This window comes from Triticum aestivum, chromosome 6A (genome assembly GCF_018294505.1).
Source record: "Triticum aestivum cultivar Chinese Spring chromosome 6A, IWGSC CS RefSeq v2.1, whole genome shotgun sequence".
Classification (NCBI taxonomy): domain Eukaryota; kingdom Viridiplantae; phylum Streptophyta; class Magnoliopsida; order Poales; family Poaceae; genus Triticum; species Triticum aestivum.
In genome coordinates, this window is record NC_057809.1 from 382,186,267 (window position 1) to 382,196,459 (window position 10,193).

The window sequence follows — 10,193 nt, forward strand, 5'->3', positions numbered from 1 at the left end:
AGCCACCGAAGACCAATCTAGACCCGTTCCGGCACCCTGCCGGAGGGGGGAATCCCTCTCCGGTGGCCATCTTCATCATCCCAGCGCTATCCATGATGAGGAGGGAGTAGTTCACCCTCGGGGCTGAGGGTATGTACCAGTAGCTATGTGTTTGATCTCTCTCTCTCTCTCTCTCATGTTCTTGAGTTGGCACGATCTTGATGTATCGCGAGCTTTGCTATTATAGTTGGATCTTATGATGTTTCTCCCCCTCTACTCTCTTGTAATGGATTGAGTTTTCCCTTTGAAGTTATCTTATCGGATTGAGTCTTTAAGGATTTGAGAACACTTTATGTATGTCTTGCATGTGCTTATCTATTGTGACAATGGGATATCACGTGATCCACTTGATGTATGTTTTGGTGATCGACTTGCGAGTTCCGTAACCTCGTGAACTTATGCATAGGGGTTGGCACATGTTTTCGTCTTGACTCTCCGGTAGAAACTTTGGGGCACTCTTTGAAGTTCTTTGTGTTGGTTGAATAGATGAATCTGAGATTGTGTGACGCATATCATATAATCATACCCACGGATACTTGAGGTGACATTGGAGTATCTAGGTGACATTAGGGTTTTGGTTGATTTGCGTCTTAAGGTGTTATTTTACTACAAACTCTAGGGCTGTTTGTGACACTTATAGGAATAGCCCTAACAGATTGATCGGAAAGAATAACTTTGAGGTGGTTTCGTACCCTACAATAATCTCTTCGTTTGTTCTCCGCTATTAGTGACTTTGGAGTGACTCTTTGTTGCATATTGAGGGATAGTTATATGATCTAATTGTGTTATTATTGTTGAGGGAACTTGCACTTGTGAAAGTATGAACCCTAGGCCTTGTTTCAACGCATTGCAATACCGTTTGTGCTCACTTTTATCATTAGTTACCTTGCTGTTTTTATATTTTCAGATTACAAAAACTTATATCTACCCTCCATATTGCACTTGCATCACCATCTCTTCGCTGAACTTGTGCACCTATACAATTTACCATTGTATTGGGTGTGTTGGGGACACAAGAGACTCTTTGTTATTTAGTTGCAGGGTTGCTTGAGAGAGACCATCTTCATCCTACACCTCCCACGGATTGATAAACCTTAAGTCATCCACTTGAGGGAAATTTGCTACTATCCTACAAACCTCTACACTTGGAGGCCCAACAATGTCTACAAGAAGAAGGTTGTGTAGTAGACATCACGCCACCCTCGGACCGTCACATCAAGCCGTTCTTTCGCCAGACCGGCGCCGCCTCCACAAGGCAGGGTGCTCCCCCGGGGTGGGCGGTGCCCAAGGCCGACCTGATCTTCGACTTAGGAGATCACCCCGTCAACACTGTCGATTTGGGTGTGCTTCCGATGCTTTGCACACCGACCATATGCAGTGTAGCTGTCACCTAGACCCTCATCGACGGCGGCGCCGGCCTCAACATGCTCTCTGTGGAGGCCTTTAGTCTCCTTCACATACTGCTCGAGCGGCTTCGCCCAACCGGTCCTTCTCCGGAGTTGGTGGCGGCTCCTCCAACCCCCTAGGCAAATCCGTCTCCCCGTGACTTTCGGCACGCGCGACAACTACTGCTCTGAGCTAATCGACTTCAACATCACCCGCATCGGTTTTCCGTATAACGCCATCCTCGGGTACCCGGCGCTGGCCCAGTTCATGGCGGCGACCCATCCTGCCTACAACCTCATGAAGATGCCAGGAAGCAATGGTGTCCTTACTGTGGCCAGGGACACCAAGGAAGCTGTGGCGGCCCTCAAGCTAGCCTTCAGGGCCACGGCGGCAGCTTGCTCGGCTGACAAGGCCATGCCCAGGGCCAAGGGGGCTGCGCCGACCAAGAAGAAGCAGCTGTTCACTCAAGGTCAAGCCAAGATGAAGCAGATACCCGTCGACATGGACGAGGCCTCTGGCGCTACCTTTATCATAGGCGTCGACCTTGCCCCAGATAAAGAGAAGGAGTTGGTGGACTTCCTGCAGGCGAACAAGGAAGTATTCGCCTGGGAGCCCAAGCAGCTAGTTGGGGCCCCGAGAGGAGTAATTGAACATCATCTGAGGGTGTGCCCCAATGTGCGCCCTGTAAAGCAGAAGGCGAGGTGACAATCCACGGAGAAGTAGTCTTTCATCATCCAGGAAACCCGCAAGCTGGAGGCAGCAGGTGTCATTCGCGAGGTCCGGTACCCGGAGTGGCTGGCAAATCCAGTCGTTGTGCCGAAGAAAGGAGGAAAGGAACGCATGTGTGTCGACTTCACCAACCTCAACAAGGCCTGCCCTCAGGACTCGTTTCTGCTACCATGCATCGACCAAATTGTTGACTCCACTATGGAGTGTGACCTGCTGTGCTTCCTGGATGCATTCTCAGGATACCACCAGATCAAGATGGTAGTGGAAGATGTGGAAAAGACAGCTTTATTAACCCCATGCGGGGTATACTTCTACACTTGCATGCCATTCGGACTGCGCAACGCAGGAGCAACCTTCCAGCGGCTGATGCCCATCACCTTGGGGAGGCAGCTCGGGAGGAACGCTGAGGCCTACGTTGACGACATTCTGGTAAAGTCTCAGGAAGCAAGAACTTTGATTCAGGACCTGGAGGAGACCTTTGCGAGCCTGCGCCAGGTGGAACTGCGGCTCAATCCAGAGAAGTGCATGTTTGGTGTCCCTTCCGGCAAGCTGCTAGGCTTCCTTGTATCCCACAGAGGGATCGAGGCCAACCCGGAGAAGGTCAAGGCAATCGAAGACATGAGTCCACCACAAAACCTTAGGGAGATGCAAAAGCTTGCAGGCTGCATGACTTCGGTGGGGCGCTTCATCTCCAAGTTGGGGGAGCATGTCCTGCCGTTCTTCAAGCTGATGAAGAAGAAGGGTCCATTTGAGTGGACCCCTGAGGCCGACCTAGCATTTCAAGACCTCAAGAGATACTTGACCAGCCCGCCAGTGATGGTGGCACCTCATCCTCGCGAGCCCTTGGTACTCTACCTATCTGCCACACCCCATTCTGCTAGCGCGGCGCTGGTGGCCCTTAGAGAGGAGCCCCAAGTCAAGGGCTCGCCAAATGAAGCCCCCAGCCGGATAAGGCTCCATAACGCCAAGACGATGTTCCTAAGGCGGTAGCTGGACCAGCTAGTCGTCAAGCCACAGGAGCTGGAGATCCACAGGAAACACCTCAGTCCTCGGGAGCCAAAAACCCTGTCAGCTCTCCCACCCTTGTCGAGCACCTAGTATACTTTGTCAGCACAGTGCTACGAGATGCGAGAGCGCGATACCCCATGCCTCAGAAGCTCTTGCTCACGCTCCTGGTGGCTTCGCGTAAGCTGTGCCACTACTTCCAGGGTCACCCCATCAAGGTCGTCTCACCCTACCTGTTGGAGAGAGTGCTCAGGAGCCCCTATGCTACGGGGAGAGTCACCGAGTGGAACATCGAGCTGCAAGCATTTGACTTGGAGTTCAGCACAACCAGGGTCATCAAGGGGGCTGCACTCACCGATTTTGTGGCAGAATGGACCGATACATCAGAGCCCGAAGCAGGCGAAAAACGATCCCTCTCACCAGGGGATGAAGCGCCAGAAAGTTGGGTCATGTACTTCGATGGCGCGTTCGCGCGCCAGGGCATGGGGGCTGGAGCCGTACTCATCTTGCCCACTCAGGACAAACTTTACTACGCAGTGCAGCTCTGCTTCCAGCAGGGCGAGAAGGTCTCCAACAACATTGCAGAGTATGAGGGCCTCATCGCCGGCCTCAAGGCGGTGGCGGCCCTGGGGGTGAAACACCTCACCATCAAGGGAGACTCGTAGCTCCTCGTCAACTTCTCCAACAAGGTGTACGAGCCAAAGGACGAGCACATGGAGGCATATCTCGCAGATGTATGCAAAATGGAGAAGCAGTTCCTGGGCCTGGAGCTGCAGCATGTGCCCCGTGGCGCCAACCAAGAGGCCGATGACATCGCCAGAAGAGCATCCAAGCGGCTGCCCCAAGTGCCTGGCGTCTTTGATGAACGGCTCTTCAGGCCTTCAGCAGCACCTCAGCCTGTAGAGCCAGCGCCACCTCAGGAGGAGCTCCCTCAGCCGCCAGTCTCGGGAGCCCCCGCCCGTGGCCCGACCCCTCCTCTTGGCACTCGAGCCTCAGGAGGGGCACTGGATCGAGGAGTTCAAGGCATACTTGATGCAGGGCGCATTGCCAGAGAAGGAGAAAGACGCAGAGCGATGATGACCCACAAGTATAGGGGATCTATCGTAGTCCTTTCGATAAGTAAGAGTGTCGAACCCAATGAGGAGCATAAGGAAATGATAAGCGGTTTTCAGCAAGGTATTCTCTGCAAGCACTGAAATTATAGGTAACAGATAGTTTTGTGATAAGATAATTGGTAACGAGCAACAAGTAACAAAAGTAAATAAAGTGTAGCAAGGTGGCAAAGGACAAGCCTGGACAAACTCTTATATGATGTAAAGTGCTCCCTAGGACACATGGGAATATCGTCAAGCTAGGTTTCATCACGATCATATGATTCGCGTTCGGTACTTTGATAATTTGGTATGTGGGTGGACCGGTGCTTGGGTACTACCCTTACTTGGACAAGCATCCCACTTATGATTAACCTCTATTGCAAGCATCCGCAACTACAACAAAAGTATTAAGGCAAACCTAACCATAGCATGAAACATATGGATCCAAATCAGCCCCTTACGAAGCAACACATAAACTAGGGTTTAAGCTTCTGTCACTCTAGCAACCCATCATCTACTTATTACTTCCCAATGCCTTCCTCTAGGCCCAAATAATGGTGAAGTGTCATGTAGTCGATGTTCACATAACACCACTAGAGGAGAGACAACATACATCTCATCAAAATATCGAACGAATACCAAATTCACATGACTACTAATAGCAAGACTTCTCCCATGTCCTCAGGAACAAACGTAACTACTCACAAAGCATATTCATGTTCATAATTAGAGGGGTATTAATATGCATATAGGATCTGAACATATGATCTTCCACCAAATAAACCAACTAGCATCAACTACAAGGAGTAATTAACACTAGTAGCAACCCACAGGTACCAATCCCAGACTTGGAGACAAGAATTGGATACAAGAGATGAACTAGGGTTTGAGAGGAGATGGTGCTGGTGAAGATGTTGATGGAGATTGACCCCCTCCCGATGAGAGGATCGTTGGTGATGAAGATGGCGATGATTTCCCCCTCCCGGAGAGAAGTTTCCCCGGTAGAACAGCTCCGCTAGAGCCCTAGATTGGTTCCGCCAAGGTTCCGCCTCGTGGCGGCGGAGTCTCGTCCCGAAAGCTGGCTTATGATTTTTTCCTCATCGAAAGACTCCATATAGCAGAAGATGGGCATTGGAGGGCCACCAGGGGGCCCACGAGGCAGGGGGCGCGCCCGAGGGGGGAGGGGGGGGGGGTAGGGCGCGCCCCCACCCTCGTGGGCAGGGTGTGGCCCCCCTTTGGAACTTCTTGCACTCATTATTTTTTATATATTCTGAAAATGACTTCTGTGAAGTTTCAGGACTTTTGGAGCTGTGCAGAATAGGTCTCTAATATTTGCTCCTTTTCCAGCCCAAAATCCCAGTTGCCGGCATTCTCCCTCTTTATGTAAACCTTGTAAAATAAGAGAGAATACACATAAGTATTGTGACATAATGTGTAATAACATCCCATAATGCAATAAATATTGATATAAAAGCATGATGCAAAATGGACGTATCAATCGCGTGGCCCGGCAGGCTACGGCATACTGCATTCAGGATGGTGAGCTATACAGGAAGCGGCCAAATCATGTTTCTCTATGGTGCATTTCCAGGGAACAGGGGAATGAGCTACTAGCTGACATACATGGCGGAGACTGCGGGAACCACTCGTCATCGCACACCTTGGTCGGCAAGGCTTTCCATAGCGGGTTCTACTGGCCCACGGCGCTCAATGACGGGGCCGAGCTGGTGAAGTCCTGTGAGGCTTGCCAATTCCACGCCAAGTAGATCCACCAGCCTGCTCAGGGCCTCCAGACTATCCCGCTCTCATGGCCGTTTGTGGTCTGGGGGTTGGATATCCTGGGTCCATTCCCTCGAGCGCCTGGAGGTTACCGCTACCTCTATGTCGCCATCGACAAGTTCACCAAGTGGGCGGAAGTGGAAGCCGTCCGCACCATCCCAGCCGGGTCAGCAGTCAAGTTCATCAAGGGCGTTGTGAGCCGATTTGGGGTCCCTAATCGCATCATCACCGACAATGGTTCATAGTTCACTAGCAATCTCTTCAAAACATATTGTGCTAACCTTGGGACGCAGATCTGCTACACCTCTATGGCACACCCGAGGAGCAACGGCCAAGCCGAACGCGCCAACGCGGAAGTCCTGAGGGGTCTCAAGACTAGGACCTTCAAGAAGAAGCTCGAGGCCTGCGGCTGGGGCTGGCACGACGAGCTCCAGTCCGTGTTGTGGTCCATCCACACCACCGCCACCAGGCCGACAGGAGAAACCCCGTTCTTCCTCGTCTATGGAGCAGAAGCGGTTCTCCCACACAGGGTCAAGCATCGCTCCACGTGGGTCCTGGCGTTTGATGAAAGGCGGCAGGACGCCACGCGGAGGATGGATCTTGTGTTGGGGGAGGAACGCCACCGCGAAGCCTCGCTCCGAGCTGCGAGGCACTAGGAGGCATTGCGGCGGTACCACTGCCGCAACGTCCGCTCCAGGACGCTCTATGTGGGTGACCTTGTCCTGAGGCGGGTGCTCTCCAGGGAAGGGCTGCACAAGCTCTCGCCCATGTGGGACGGCCCATTTCGGGTCGCCACGTCTCTAGGCCTGGCGCCGCGCGCCTGGAGACGCAGGACGGGGTCCCCATCCAGAACGCCTGGAACATCCAGCACCTCAGGAAGTTGTATCCATGAAGCAAGGCCCAGTGCATGTGAAGCAAGGCCCAGTGCCTGTGAAGAATCTCCGCTCGTGACACTCTCACGTAATAATGAGTGGGGATGTACATGCATCGGAGTCTTAGGAGTGCCGCCCTCGGGCCTCGGGGGCTCCCTCCGACGACTAGTGGCAGCACTTAGCTCCGCGTTGGTGAGAAGACAAGAAGACTAGACTAGGTGCCGGACGCGGCTTTTCATTTGCTTTCTGCAGTTGGCTTGCCCCTCTTTAATCGAAATTTGCTTTCCGGTGTCGCTTGCTGATCTTGTTCCTTCGTTTCTGCCCCTGTTTGTGCCTTCGGTTCTTTGTTTGACCTCTACCCTCTCTCGCGTCCCTCGCGAGGAGGCTGGACAGGTGCCCCTCGGGCCCTCATGAGCGTTTTGTCTGTTTCTTGCGAGGCACTCTCGTTTGAGCCGCAAGATGGCGCACCCCCTCAATCCGTGCCCCTCAGGTACCGCGGCACGAGACGCTGGGTCGTGGCCATGCACAGGTGACGCGCGCTAGCCAGCAGGCTACAATGACGCGGACCAGGTATGTATCTCCTAGCAAATTTTCGTAGTTCCTCCTCGTCAAGTACGGAGAAATGCACGTCTCGCAAAGCAGGATCTACCTCAGGCGCATCGAGCTAAGTCATTCTACGCGCATGCAAAAATCATGACGTTGCAACACATCACAGGAATGATAAACACAACATAACAACCTGGAAATCATGGTTTGCTGCACGCCCCCACGGGGCCCCATACTTGTCTTTCTCTAATGTAGGAAGGAAAGGAAGAATGAAACAAAAGCGGGACGTGCTCCTGCGGCAGGTCGCGAGGACGGGTTCGTGGCGCTCTCCTGAGCTCAGCCGGACCCCTCCTCGCGCTTCACCGGAGCGCGACGACGAGCCGACCCGCTGTCACCTTCGAAGAGGGTGTGGTAGCTAGTCGTAGCCGCCACTGCTGGAGCTTCCACCGGAAGAAGAGTCGCCATAGCTGGACGAGACATGGCCGGGCCCGCCTCCCTCCTCGTCACGACCATCACCAAGGCCGAGCACCTTGTCGCCGCCGTTTTCCTCGGGGCAGCACCCGGCACGGTGACCATCTTCCCCGAACACCCTCACAAAGAGGGTCGCATCGCCATCGTACTTGAAGTGGAGGGCACACCGCCTACCCACCCCGTGTGTGCAGGCGAACATCGGCCAGCCACGAGCCAGGACCGCATTGCCCGTGGCGGAGACCTCCACCGCGACCCACGAAGCCCTACTGCAGCAACCGTCCACCTGCAGCCATAGACCGTCTGGATCTGCGGACGACAGTTCGCCGACGAAGAACCGCGGGAGCTGAAGCCAAGTGTCAGCCGGGTTCTCCGACCAAACGATGAAGTCTGGCATCACCTCCGCCGAGTGGAAGCGCGGCCAGGGAGGCCGCGCAACCAAGGCACGCTATTGGGGAACTTAGCAATAATTCAAAAATTTCCTACTTGTCACCAAGATCAATCTAGGAGATGCTAGCAATGAGAGAGAGGGAGTGCATCTTCATACCCTTGAAGATCGCTAAGCGGAAGCGTTACAATAAAGCGGTTGATGGAGTCGTACTCGTGGCGATTCAAATCACGGAAGATCCGATCTAGCGCCGAACGGACGGCGCCTCCACATTCAACACACGTACAGTCCGGGGACGTCTCCTCCTTCTTGATCCAGCAAGGGGAGAGGAGATGTTGAGGGAGAACTCCAGCAACATGACGGCATGGTGGCGATGGAGCTCGTGGTTCTCCAGCAGGGCTTCGCCAACCACTATGGAGGAGGAGGAGGTGTAGGAGGAGGGAGGGCTGCGCCAGGGAAGGGGGTGCGGCTGCCCTCTCTCTCCCTCACTATATATAGGGGGAAGGGGGTGGAGGAGCCGCCCTAGGGTTCCCTAGAGGAGGGGCGGCGGCCACAGGGAAAACCCTAGATGGGTTTGGGCGCCCCCACCCCTAGGAAACTTGCCCCCCAAGCCGGGAGGGGTGGCTTCCCTAGGGGAGGCGCCCCCACCTCTCCAAGTTACGTGATATGGGGTGGGAGGGGCGCTCAGTCCCTTAGTGGGCTGATGTGCCCCCTCCCCTTGGCCCATAAGGCCCCCCAACGCTTGCCAGGGCCTCCGAAACCCCTTTCGGACACGCTGGTCGTCACCCGGTACCCCCGGAACAATTCCGGACTCCAATACCCTTCTTCCAATATATCGATCTTCAACTCCGGACCATTCTGGAACTCCTCGTCATGTCCGGGATCTCATCCGGGACTCTGAACAACCTTCGGTAACCACATACTATTTCCCATAACAACTCTAGCGTCATTGAATCTTAAGTGTGTAGACCCTGCGGGTTCGGGAACCATGCAGACATGACCGAGACATCTCTCCGACCAATAACCAATAGCAGGATCTGGATACCCATATTGGCTCCCACATGTTCCACGATGATCTCATCAGATGAACCACAATGTCGGGGATTCAATCAATCCCGTATACAATTCCCTTTGTCTATCGGTATGTTACTTGCCCGAGATTCGATCGTCGGTAACCCCATACCTCGTTCAATCTCGTTACTGGCAAGTCTCTTTACTTGTTCCGTAACGCATGATCCTATGGCTAACTCATTAGTCACATTGAGCTCATTATGATGATGCATTACCGAGTGGGCCCAGAGATACCTCTCTGTCACACGGAGTGACAAATCCCAGTCTCGATTCGTGCCAACTCAACAGACACTTTTGGAGATACCCGTAGTGTGCCTTTATAGACACCGAGTTACGTTGTGACGTTTGGTACACCCAAAGCATTCCTACGGTATCCGGGAGTTGCACAATCTCATGGTCTAAGGAAACGATACTTGACATTAGAAAAGCTCTAGCAAAACGAACTACACGATCTTGTGCTATGCTTAGGATTGGGTCTTGTCCATCACATCATTCTCCTAATGATGTGATCCCGTTATCAATGACATCTAATGTCCATGGTCAAGAAACCATAACCATCTATTGATCAACGAGCTAGTCAACTAGAGGCTTACTAGGGACATGTTGTGGTCTATGTATTCACACATGTATTACGGTTTCCAGTTAATACAATTATAGCATGAATAATAGACAATTATCATGAACAAGGAAATACAATAATAACCATTTTATTATTGCCTCTAGGGCATATTTCCAACAGTCTCCCACTTGCACTAGAGTCAATAATCTAGTTCACATCACTATGTGATTGTAATGAGTCCAACACCCATGGGGTTT